The following is a 13676-nucleotide window of genomic DNA, read 5'->3' as shown; positions in this document are numbered from 1 at the left end:
TGTGGGATGGTTCTGGAGCGACAGCTGTTGATTCCTCAGAGTAGAAAATGTTCAGGCCTTCCAGAACCTCATCTAGAGTTGGAGTAGAAGAACTCAGAGCACGGGGACAGTTTGCCTCAAACTCTCCCTCCTGTGTCTGCTGATCACCTCAACTTCTACCCTTTCATATCCTTAAATGAGGGAGGGGCCACCCTTTGCAGGCCCTCAGAGGTGATCTGACTTTGCAAAGTGCCAGGATCTTGGAGCTTTAACTACAGCTGGGAGTGAAGCCATTTCAACAACCAGTTGCTCCAAGTTAAAAACCATGAAATGTCAACAAAAGCTTAAGCTGGCCCTCTCCAGTCTTCTACTGTCTCCTTCACGGAACCCATCCACACAGGCAAAGTTGTCAGCCAAGTGAAAGTGTTGCTGGATCCATTTAAGAGATAAATGTGGGATCTTTAGAAAGTCTATAAACTCAGCAGTTGTCAGGAAGCCAGCAACTGATGTTTACCCATGGTTTCTGGGCTGTGTACCTGGGATGTGCTAGTTAGAACAGAGTTCACCTCCCCCCAGTCCTGGGCTGCAGAGATGCTGACTTGCAATGGGTTTTTATGGCTCTTGTTTTCAATCATTAATGTACTGACATCACGTGCCAGCTTCCGCAGGGTTCTTGTTCTCTAGCAGGCTCCCCCACTACACACATTCACACACATACACACACCACTCCAGATACTCTCAGAGACTGACATCACACATTCATCTGATAAATATTTATAGCTCTGGCTGGAAAGCCCACACCACCACCCATGGATCCCACCCACAGTGGGACTGGCCCTATGTCAGCTTGGCTTGTAAACCTCTCTGAGTGCAGGGCAAGGCGTCCTGGGCAAGAGGCAATAAACACACACTACTTGGTTGAGCCCCTGACTGACAGAATCCTGAAACCAGAAACGAATCTACATTTCCTGCATAGTCTGTATGCTTTAGATCTCCATGGGTGCTCGGCCTAGGTGGGAGACAAGCAAGAGGATGAAACAGATTTGGCTTTTGAAAGAGGACTCTTTTTTGAATTGCAGTAAAGAATCTGTGACCAGGTGTCCCCGGAAGACCTCGTTATGCAGCTTCCAAACATTTTCTAGGTCCTGGGCCCCTTTCGGAATGTGATTAAAGTTCTAGGTATTCTCCCCAGAAAAATGCACACAAGCACATATACATGACATTCTGTGCACATAGTAATGTCAGAGACAGGCCTTTGAGAAGCTAAGAGTCCCACAGAGAACGTAAATGAGAGGACAGAAATGCACAGAAATAAGGATAAGAAAGTTATGCGTACTCTGGAGGATTGTGGCGTTTAAGTATTTTGAGAGCTCCTGGGGGACAGAGATCAAGCTGTAAGGTAAAGAGTCAAGCACAACATGAAGGAGCCCATCCTAAATGCATTCTGATGTCCTCCAGACATCTGCTGAGGGCCTCTGAGCCTTGATGTCCAATTGCGGTAGCCTGGACTTCTGAATCCCATGGACCGAGGAGTTCCACGCCCTCTCCAGCATTTCTGCTGGTTCCCTGTGGGGACCTCAGTCTCTTGGCCCTCCTACCTCTCAAAATGCTAGCTTCCTCACACACCACTTCTGTCCCCTTAGGACACCCCCTCCCCCAACACAAAATTCAGCCACTCATCTGGTTTGCACAAGAAAAACTCAATCACACCAAGAATTTATACACACAGGTTTCACAAAATACAGGAGAATGGCTCCTGGGATGGAATTGTGTTAAACAGCACCTGGCCTTCTGCCAGCCCTCTGCCCTCTCACCACACTTTTGTCTCTTTCCTCCTCTTTCTCAGAAGCAACTCAAAAAGTTCCTGAGCCTTAGTCCAGCTGACACCTAGGCCTGGGGTGCAGGTGGGGCGAGGGTTTTGGTGGGAGAAGAGAACTACCCTCTCTCCAAGGATTTCTCAAGGCCTCCTTCCAAAGCACACACACCATCTTTTCGCTAAGAGGAAGCTGGCAGTAAAAGTCTCTCCACCCCATTTATATTGGTGAATTGAAGAGAACAAAATCCACTCAAGCTAGATTAAGCAAGAAGGGATTTATGACAGGATATTAAGTGTCTTACAGGACTACTAGGAAGAATTTAGAAAAGATTTTAGGTTGAGCTTGCAGTAAAGTCTTCCAAAGAAGATCCTGGCCACCAGGGAAGCCACTTGCTCCAGGATCAGCGCTGCTCCTGCTACAAGGCCAGCGGCAAAATGCATAATCCTGGGCCTCCCAGCATCTATGAGACTGTGGCAGGACCCCGGGGTGTCTGCTCATGCCTGCAGAGAAAGCTCAGTCAGCCCCTCAGCTGCAGTGCCAGCAGAAAGTGCAGGAGCAGCAAAGGGCTGGCCTCTGCCTGGCTCCCTGCTAGATCTCTTTTGCCTCACACCTTGAGTTTGATCATCCATCCAAGGGAAGACATCTGAGAGTCCATCACAGTCAGGATCCACTGGGCCTACCCAGCAGGTAGGGACTCTTTCCTGAGCACTCATCCTTGTAATGTGGGCCACACACACAGGGGTGCCCTACTCCTTGGCCCCAGGCAGAGCCAGGACTGGAATGAGACAATGGGCACCAGAGGCCCAAAGCTGAAAGAGGCACTTCTATGGCTCATGCAAGTGCAAGGTCAGCCCTTGGAGTGAGTGTCTCCTTAAATATTTGTGCACTTAGTCCCCTGTTCGCCTCATCGTAGTTCCAGCCAGCTCCCAGGAGAGACTAACCTGTACTCCTCCCCCAGCCTTGACAATCTGGAAGCAGGTCCTGGCTGGACACCATGGTGAGATTTCCATGTGGAATCACATGGTGCCACCTCCAGCTTGATTCCTAGGCCAGATACCAGAAGAGGCACCAGGCTCTCTGAAAGTCAACCCATCTATGCCAGCTCCCTTAATTTGAGAGTCATCAGTAAACAGATGTACTTTGTACCTCTTAATCCCTTACCCCTATCTTGTCCCTTCTATGGATACAATTAAAAAGAAACAAACTATAATGATATACTGTTGGCTTCCCAGGTGGCAGAGTGGTAAAGCACCTGCCTGCCAACGCAGGAGATGCAAGAGACACGGCTTGGGTCAGGAAGATCTCCTGGAGTAGGAAATGGCAACCCACTCCAATGTTCTTGCCTGGAAAATTCCTTGGAAAGAAGAGTCTGGTGAGCTACAGTCCATGGAGTTGCAAAGAGTCAGATACAACTGAGCACATACACACACAATGAATATACACGGGGAATACAGCCAATGTTCTACAATAATGTAAATGGAGTATAGTTTTTGAAAACTGTGAATCCCTATGTTGTACACCTAAAACTTACATAATTTTGACCCTGAGACCTGACCCCAGGTCCAGCTGTGTGGCCAGCACCATGCCACACTGCCTCCCTGGCAGAGGCCGACTTTTCAAGGTCCATTTCAGGATACGTCCCAGCACAAATGGAACGCTGGTGTAAAAGATCCTCTATCCTCCCCATTCCCCCCACCGCCCCTGTGAAATGTTAAATGTACAAGGATAACTTTCCTCCCACTTCTTTGCAGCCGCCTCCCCTGGAGACCCACCCAGACTGAATCATACACAGGAGGCAGCCAGGGGTGTGTTGGGTGGTATGCTGCCCTGCAAGGGAGACCGAGAGGTTTCCAGCCAAAGGGCCCTGGGTTGGAAGCCCAGCACCACCTCTGTGTAGCACTGAGCAGGGAACACTCTCTCTGAGCCCCACTCATTATCTGTAAAATGGGATAAGTGATACCCACCTTGTAGGGTGGTTAAAGGGACTAAACATGTATGTATACAGTCTTGCCTCTGCATCCGCAGGGAATCAGTTCCAGGAGCTTCCTCGGATGCCAAAATCCACGTATCCTCAAGTTTCTTAAATAAAATGGTGTAGGATAATCAATACAGTCAGTCCTGTGTATCCATGGGGTTTTTATCCATGGATTCATCCAACCAAGGGTTGAGCAATTGGTTGAATCAGAAGCTGCAAAATCCAGCAGATTCAGAGGCCCAACTGTGTATACAAAATCTACGTTGTCAGCCAGGTTGCCTACCCTTTGAAATTCAAAAACACTGGCTTGAATCTCATCTCAGCCTCTGCCAGGGACCAGATCCATTTAGAGATTTACTTCTGCACAAATCAGAATTGTGTCACTTTCCTTCGAAGGCAAAAAGGCTACAGATGGTCTTGGGTTTAAATACTGTTTTCCTCTCTGTTATCCATGAAAATCTCTGAGAACTGTTCCAGGTCCACAGTAATCATTTAGAGGACCAAGAGGCCAAGAGGGGATAGAAAGGAACAGTCTCCTTCTTAAAGCAGAGGCTGAACCCCTCCAAAACCTCCTATAGAGGACTTCGGGGAGGAGCTGATCTGTTCTGAGGTTTATGATATAAGAAACAGAAAACCCAACCTGAAGGCCTTAAACACCGGGACGACTTATTGGTTCACAAAATCCAAAGACAGGGTGAGCTCTAGCACGGGTTGTTCAGAGGCTCCCAATGTGTGGGGGTCTGTACCCCAGTTTGTTCATGAGTCTCTCCCCTCCCCCTTCCCCTCCCCCATCAGCTCTTTCCGAAGTATCCTTTTCTTGGGGTAGCAAGATGGCTGCTGCCAGTTTCCAGGGTGACACGCTTCCTCACTCACAGCTAATGGATGGATGTGGTTGCATGCCCACTCCTATGCCAACAGGGTTGGGACTGTGTTGATTGATGACTTAGGCCATTTGAAACCTACCCCTGAAACCAAAAGTTGGCTTGACCCTTGACTTAAACCACATGGTGGTTACACATGCTGAGATGGCGAGGCCACCACAGGATCTGCTACAAAACCCCTTTATCAGCGTGGGTGCAGGTATGCTGTGTTGTGTGTGACATGTTTGATATGCCACTGTGTGTAAAGTATGAGTGTGCTATGTGTATGTGATGTGTCTGTGTGAGCATGTGTGTGAGATGTGTGTATATAAGTGTAAGGATGCTTAGTAATCATTTTGCAATATATACAAGTCAAATCATCTTGTGCACCTTAAACTTATACACTGTGTGCATGCGTGCTAAGTCACTTTAGTTGTGTCCAACTCTTTGTGACCCTATAGACTATAGCCAACCAGGGAGTCTGTCCATGGGATTCTCCAGGCAAGAATACTGGAATGGGTTGCCATGCCCTCCTCCAAGAGATCCTCCTGACCCAGTGAACAATCCAGGCAGATTCTTTATCACTAGAGCTACCTGGGAAGACCCAAACTTATACAGTGCTATATGTCAATCATAAGATGCTTTCTCCTAGGAAGAAAAGCTATGACAAACCTAGACAGCATATTAAAAAGCAGAGACATCACTTGTGTGAACAAAAATCCATATAGTCAAAGCTATGGTTTTTCCAGTAGTCATGTACTGGATGTGAGAGTTGAACCATAAAGAAGGCTGAGCGTGGAAGAATTGTTGCTTTTGAACTGTGGTGTTGGAGAAGACTCTTGAGAGTCCCTTGGACTGCAAGGAGATCAAACCAGTCAATCCTAAAGGAAATCAACCCTGAATATTCATTGGAAGGACTGACTGCTGAAGCCGAACCTCCAATACTTTGGCCACCTGATGGGAAGAGCTGACTCACTGGAAAAGATCCTGATGCTGGGAAAGATTGAAGGCGGGAGGAGAAGGGGATGAGAGAGGATGAGATGGTTGGATGGCATTATCAACTCAATGAATGTGAGTTTGAGCAAACTCTGGGAGACAGTGAAGGACAGGGAAGCCTGGCGTGCTGCAGTACGTGGGGTCACAAAGATCGGACATGACTGAGCGACTGAACAAATATGTCAATCATATTTCAATAAAACTGGAAAAATTTAAAGTGCATGTATGCTATGCGATTGTGTATATATGTGTGTATGCAAAACGTGTGTGTTGAGAAATCCAAGTGTCCAGGTTAAGTGAAACTCACTCAGTCTTTCAGTTGCTGTCAGTCCAACTCTTTGTGACCCTGACCCCATGGACTATAGCCCACCGGAGTCCTTGGAATTCTCCAGGCAAGAATACTGAAGTGGGTTGCCATTTCCTTCTCTGGGGGATCTTCCCCACCCAGGGACCGAACCCAGGTCTCCTGCATTGCAAGCGGACACTACCATCTGAGCCATCAGGCAAGTCCAGATTAAGTGTTGCTTCTATTTGGGCCTGTCTGATCTCTGCCGCTACCACCTTGATGGCCACTAAGGAGCACTACGCTCCCCTCCACCCCCCCCCCCCCGCTCCCCCGCCCCGCCCCCTCCCCTCCCCCCCTCCCCCCCTCCCCCCCCACCCCTCTAGCCAGTTGTGTACGAAATCCTTTACCCCTAAGTACAGATGAGAGGTTGGAAATTTTGAAAACTATACTAACAAAAAGGAAAAGTAGTCAATTCAGAGAGCAGAAGAAATATTCAAAGTTATTTCTGACAATGTCCACCGAGGAGCCAATAATTACCTCCTGTTAACCCCAAGGCGCTGTCTGCCTTTGCTCCTTCCCAGCTCGTGGCTGCGACCGAGACACGTCTCATTCCCTGCTTTGCCGAACAGTCTCCAGGAAACCTGTTCCCTTGCAGCCCAGGCCAAAATTTCCATCTGTGCTCACCATTTCACCTCAGGGCCCTTCCTCCTCCTCCCTCTTCCTTTCTCCTCCTCTCCCCTTTTCCCCATCACTGCGCCCGGGAGACCGCCCTTCGCAGCAGCAACCGGGCCACAGTGAATCAGCTTCATTATACTCTATGATAAGAAGCAGCACAGTCTAAACACAGAAATATGGCCTCACGCTCTTCATAAGCACACTTTAGGCTCCCATGAAGGACCGGTGACTTTCGTCACCTTTTCCCCAAGCCCCAGTCTGGGGCGGGTCTAGCTGCCTAGCCTGCTGCCCAGCCAACCTCCCTCACCCCGCGGCCCAGGCCAATCCAGCAGAACCACAACCCTGTGCGGCCCTCTACTGCCCTCTGCTGGGGCTTTGCTTACACAGCCCTGGAGTTCACTTCTGCTGCTGCTGCTGCTAAGTTGCTTCAGTCACGTCTGACTCTGTGCGACCCCATAGACGGCAGCCCGCGAGGCTCCCCCGTCCCCGGGATTCTCCAGGCAAGAACACTGGAGTGGGTTGCCATTTCCTTCTCCAATGCATGAAAAGTGAAAGTGAAGTCGCTCAGTCGTGTCCGACTCTTAGCGACCCCATGGACTGCAGCCTACCAGGCTCCTCTGTCCATGGATTTTCCAGGCAAGAGTACTGGAGTGGGGTGCCATTGCAACCGGGAACCAACTCTTTTAAAAGATGAATCCTCTTTAGTCTGGCTGCTGGAATATAACTAACCAATATTTAACCCACTTATCGCTACTCAAATGCTTAATTAATTTTTTAAAACGTGTATGGGATTTAAAACTGTCACTTCACAGGGCCAGGATGCAAATCGCAAGGGCTTACTTATTCGTTCATTCATGATTCAAAAATTGATCACAGGCTACTTGCTAAACTCTGTATTAGCCCTAAGGACACAAAAAGGACTAAGAGAGAAACTACCCTAAAAAGGAATAAATAAGATGCTGGGATAGAATATAATAAGGAGAAGCTACTTGCACGAAGAGGACAACAACACTGCTTTGTTGCGACTTTTGTTCTCCTCCTGCCAATCTCCACATAACAACCAGTGACGATGTTATACACTGGGAAACTGGAGCATGGCACTTTCCTACTTCAAATCCATTAAGTGTGCTCCTTTATATTGAGGACAAAACCAAGCTCTCCAACAAAATGTGGCCTATCATTCCAACCCCATCTCATGTCCTTCTCTTTGCTGTGTCTGCTGTGCTCACCACACTGGTTTTTTTTTTTTTTAAATAGCTTCTTCAAATAAGCCAAGCTGTTTTCTATCTCCCAACCTTTGGATATGTAGCTCTCTCTACCTTGAATGTTTCTGCCTTCATCTCCATGAAGCTGGCGACTTCTTATTTGTCAAATGTCAGCCTAAATGTCACCCACCAGCAAGACCTTCTCTATTTACCCCGTCCAAAACATGTCCACTGCTAGTTCTGTATGGTATAAAAATATATTTCAAAACTTCAATTAATAAAGCAGTTTGATATGAGAATAAATTAATGAAACCAAAGAGAAATAAGACATAGACTCTAATGCACAAGGGAATTTACTGTAAAGATGGAAAAATGAGATTTCAAAATGCTGGGGAAAAGAGGCTAGTGAATAAAAGTGAGTAGTGATGGCACAACTCGTCTGTATACATTGAGATAAAAACACAGCTGAGATCTTATTCCTTATACCAATTCTGATATATCAAATATGAACTGTAAAAAATAACTCAAAAAATATCCTTAAAAGTGTGTTAACTAAATGCTAATCTAAGACAGAGGCTTTTCTAAAAAGACTATGAAATCTAGAAACTATATGGGGAAGAATTAGTCAAGTTCTCTAGGTAGCAATGTAACTTTGGAATGAAAAAAAAAAGGAAAATAATGACAGAAACTGAAATTTAAATGAAAGGCTAAGTTTCAAAACAGGGAAAACAAATTCAAAGAACTCTTTGCCTTAACTTAGATAGAACTGGTATAAATGAATATTTTTAAAAACAGCTCAATAGAAAAGTGTGCAAAGGACAGAAAGAGTTCATAAAAAAAGCAAATTCAAAAGATAATAAACATGAGGAAAGATGCTCTAATTCACACATATTTAAATAAATGCAAATCAAAATGGCAAGAAAACTATTTTTTTTCTTATCAAACCAGTACAAGACTTTTCAGATGCTGGGAGGGATATGAAGAAACTAATACTCTGGCTTCCCAGGTGGCTGTAGTGTCTAGAATCTGCCTGCCAGTGCAGGAGATGCAAGAGCTGTAGGCTTGATCCCTGGGTCAGGAAGATCCCCTGGAGCAGGAAATGGTAACCCACTCCAGTATTCTTGCCTGGAAAACCTCATGGACGGAGGAGCCTGGTGGCTACAGTCCGCGGGGGTCACAGAGTTTGACACAACTGAGCACAGGCACACAACACTCTCATTCACTTTTAAGGAATGCTATGCTAAGTCACTTCAGTCATGTCCGACTCTGTTCGACCCCAGAGATGGCAGCCCACCAGGCTCCCCCGTCCCTGGGATTCTCCAGGCAAGAGCACTGGAGTGGGTTGCCATTTCCTTCTCCAGTGCATGAAAGTGAAAAGTGAAAGTGAAGTCGCTCAGTCATGTCTGACTCTTAGCGACCCCATGGACTGCAGCCTACCAGGCTCCTCCATCCATTGGATTTTCCAGGCAAGAGTACTGGAGTGGGGTGCCATTGCCTTCTCTGACTTTAAAGGAAAGGAGGGCGCAAATTGATAGTTTCTTACTGCAGATAAGTTTGATAAATTCCAAAATTTAAAAGGCACATATCCTTTCACATAGCAAAAAATTTAGATATGGTTATACCTGCAAGGAGATCCAGTCCATTCTAAAGGAGATCAGTCCTGGGTGTTCTTTGGAAGGAGTGATGCTAAAGCTGAAACTCCTGTACTTTGGCCACCTCATGCGAAGAGCTAACTCATTGGAAAAGACTCTGATGCTGGGAGGGATTGGCGGCAGGAGGAGAAGGGGACGACAGAGGATGAGATGGCTGGATGGCATCACCGACTCGATGAATGTGAGTTTGAGTGAACTCCAGGAGATGGTGATGGACAGGGAGGTCTGGCGTGCTGCGGTTCAATGGGATCGCAAAGAGTCAGACATGACTGAGCAACTGAACTGAACTGAACTGATGTCACTTGTATCTCAATACAACTGGAAGAAAATGAATTATCCATCATTCACATGATGCAATATTCTTTTATTTTTAATTGAAGGATAATTGCTTTACAGTATTGCCTTGGTTTCTACCAACCATCATCATGAAACAGCCATGTTCCCTCCCTCTTGGACATCCCTCCCACCTCCCTCCCCAGATGAAGCAATATTGTGCAGAGATTAACAAGAATATGGGTGTTCTGGACATGCCAATGGGGAAAGACTTTTAGTACATTAATTTTTAATATTTTAATTTTTAATTAATAATTACTTTTATTTAATTATTAATTCTCTTTTGTTATTGAAAGCATTCTGTAGAGGAAAATGATCCCTTTTGTATAATTTATAGCATTGACACATAAGTGGGTAAGTGCATCTTTTTCTGGAAGGAATCATAGGACACTATGCTTTTTACCTTTGAAGAGAGAAAATGGGATGGGAAGGGAAGGAACAAGATTCTCCATTTTCATGTTTTCTGGAGTAAAGCTGAAGGACTTGAAAAGTTTCACCTTGGATTTATATTATTTTTTAACACTTTTTAAAAATTTGGCACTCAACTGTTTGTATGAAATTACGGCCTCAGTTCCGAATGCCCCTTTCGTTTCATGTTCTGTGCTAAACAACAGGATCCCTTTAAGCATTTCTCCTTTAAAGTGAGCAGGACGTGAAAACTTTCTTAATTGAGTGCACTGGAGGGATGCTGCAGGAGAGAGCAGGCTTTGCTGTCATTTCCAGGGTTGGAGGTGGGTGTGGGGACTAGAGCCTGCCCAGCCATGGCCCAGAGCACTGTCCCTCTGCAGCCCTGCAGCCTCAGCCTATGTAGGATAACCTGCCCTTAAAACTCAAAAACCTGAGCCCCCCCCACATATTCTAAAGGGCTCCTCCCTAAGCCAGGGCCCCAGACCATCCACCCTGGTGACACATGCCCCCTCCTGCATTCCAGGAGGTAGGAAAGCTTGTCCAGTGAGGCCAGAACAGCTCTGGCCTGCCCCAGTCGGCCAACTTCTCTGCTGTCCCATCGCAGAGCCATACTGCTCTGGACTGAATTTCCTCCCACCTAAAATTCACATACATAGTTCTAACCCCCAGTGGGATGGTAGGTGGAAATGGGGCCTGTCCCCAGTAAGAGCTCCTTCATAAAGCAGTGAGTGCCCCTTCCTGAGAGGCTTGACAAAAGCTGAAGAGTCATGGATCAGGGATGTTAGAGAAATTATTCCTATGTGAGGAAGAAACTGGGACTAGAAGATCTTAAATCTAGATAAGAAAGCATATTTCTTTCTTCTTGGTTTTTTTTTTTTTTTTTTGAGTATAACTGCCTTACAATGTTGTGTTAGTTTCTGCTGCACCACAGTGTGAATCAGCGGCAAGTATAGATACATCCCTTCCCTCTTGAGTCTCCCTCCCACCCCACCCCTCCAAAAGAGTATATTTTAACAGAAGTAACATTCATCTAGAGACAGAAAAACCTGGGTTCAAATTCTGGCTCCTCCACTTACAAGCTGTGTGATCTTGGATAACCAATTTAACTTTTTGAGCCTCAGTTCCTTGATTTATAAAATAGCAATAATTGTTCCCAATTGGTAAGGTTGTCATCTGGATTAGATGTTAACAGACGCAAAATGGCTTACACAGTATCTGACCTAATATCAACATTCAGAGGTCCAACTTTAGGATTCTCTAACCCCAGGGAGTCTCAGCAGCAGTTCTCGAAGTGTGGTCCCGGGACCAAGAACACAAGCATCAGGAACTCATTAGAAATGCAAGCTCTCCATCCCACCTCACACCTACTGAGTCAGAAACTGGGATTGGGCCCCAGAAATCTGAGTTTTAACTAGCTCTCCAGGTGATGCTTATTACACTAAAGACTTTGAACGACTTTGAAAAGCAGTTCTCTAAGCAACAGTCTTGTCTCTGAAACATAAGAATGGGAAATCTCTCCAAAACTTGAAAAGTTCTCTTTTTTCCACCATAAAATAAAATTAGTGCTGAAATGTTCATCCAAATGCCTTTTAAAAGGCAATTGCCTTTGTAAGCAGGTTTCACAGGCAGGAGTCATCTGCATTCTGGAGTAAACATGTCAGTATGACCTGGGCTTGGCAAGCATGCCCTCAGCCAAAAAGCACTGATAAATTGACTTACTTTGGTTACACCGTGTAAACCAGTAATATGACCAATCATGAACTACACAGTTGAGCTGATTTTCCACACTCATAAAGGGGGTAAGTCAGCAGAATAGTTGGAAAAGAATTTCTTAAACTGTGATGCTTCTCTAGACGGGAAGTCATCTCGAGGGTAAGTAACAAGAATTCTCAGTGGAGTGCACATTAACTTTTTCTCTGCCCGAACAAGTCCCAGAATTCAGTGATATGTTTATCATATACATAAACCTGGACAAAGAATCAGGTTAAAGTAATTTTTAAACAGTTCTGACTCGATGGACGTGAGTCTGGGTGAACTCCGGGAGTTGGTGATGGACAGGGAGGCCTGGCGTGCTGCGATTCATGGGGTCGCAAAGAGTCGGACACGACTGAGCGACTGAACTGAACTGAACTGAAACTCATTTTATAAACAGAGGGGATCTTTTAATATACAGAACCTAGGATAATTCCATCAAAATAATCCATTTTTTCTTGAATTTGAAATGTTTCTCACGATTTTTAGGAATGAATGCAAAGAAAAGTATTCACTTTTCGAAGTTCTGAGACTATCTTGAAAATTTTGTTTAAACAGTCAGGCAGAAAGCTTCATCTACACAAAGCAATAGCACCCAAATTCCTTGGGCACATTTGTTTTGAAAGGAATATCCTTTACTGTGCTTCCAACTGTGGCTTTTACCAAGCAATTTAAAATCTATTTATGTACTGAGAACGTCTAGGCTCCTTAAGCTGGGAGAGGGGAGTATTCAAAAAGTATTCTGACCTTGAGGAAAGGAAGAGTTGGAGGGGAAAAAAGACTGCATTCAAAATAGGTATTTTAGGGACTTCCCTGGGGGTCCAGGGGTCAAGACTGTGCTTCCAATGCAGAGGGATGACTGGTTTGCTCCCTGGTTGGGTAATTAAGATCTCACCTGCCACTGAAACAAAATTGGTATTTTAGCCTCTTTCCATGCTGGCACTGCTCTCACAAACATGGTGAATGTTTCTAAAACCCACCAGACTTTCGATAAGAAGTGTGGCAAGCACCAACCGCACAAAGTGACACACGCCAGGAAGGGCAAGGATTCTTTGCCTGCCTAGGAAAAGCGGCATTATGCCAGGCAGCAGAGTGACTATGGTGGCCAGACTAAGCCAATTTTCCGGAAAAAGGCTAAAACTACAAAGAAGATTGTGCTGCAGCTCAAATGCATGAAGCCCAACTACAAGAGAATCTTGGCTAAAAAGAGGTACAAGCATTTTGAGCTGGGAGGAGATAAGAGAAAGAGGCAAATGATCCCGTTCTGAGCTTCACAGTTTTATTATGAAGACAGTAGAAGTTTGAGATTGTTTACCTCAAAAAAAAAAAAAGGTATTTCAAATATACTGTGATATACTGACATGGAGAACAGACTTGTGGTTGCCAAGGGGGAGAGGATTGGGGGGCGGATGGAGCGGGAAGTTGGGATTAGTAGATGCAAGCTATTATATATAGGATGGATAAACACAGGTCCTACTGCATAACACAGGGCACTATATTCAGTATCCTGTGATAAACCTTAATGGAAAAGAATATTTAAAAAAGAATATATATATGTGTGTGTATTAGCAAAACATTGTAAATCAACTATACTTAAATTTTTCTAATGTAAAAAAATAAATTAGTATACTGTGATACATACTTTTTTCCAAAAAGAAAGGAGGAAAATGGGACAACAGAGGATGAGATGGATGGATGGCATCACTGACTCAATGGACATGAGTTTAAGCAAACTCCG

At 45.3% G+C, this 13676-nt stretch overlaps 1 pseudogene; it reads left to right on the top strand.

Annotated features, from left to right (window-relative positions):
• The first annotated feature begins 12894 nt into the window (after positions 1-12894).
• On the top strand, positions 12895-13206 carry LOC129628354 (60S ribosomal protein L36a-like; annotated as a pseudogene).
• Positions 13207-13676: the final 470 nt, after the last annotated feature.

Source organism: Bubalus kerabau, chromosome 15 (assembly GCF_029407905.1).
Source record: "Bubalus kerabau isolate K-KA32 ecotype Philippines breed swamp buffalo chromosome 15, PCC_UOA_SB_1v2, whole genome shotgun sequence".
Classification (NCBI taxonomy): Eukaryota; Metazoa; Chordata; class Mammalia; order Artiodactyla; family Bovidae; genus Bubalus; species Bubalus kerabau.
The sequence above is the reverse complement of the archived record's forward strand: the minus strand, read 5'-3'. Positions and strand labels throughout refer to the sequence as shown.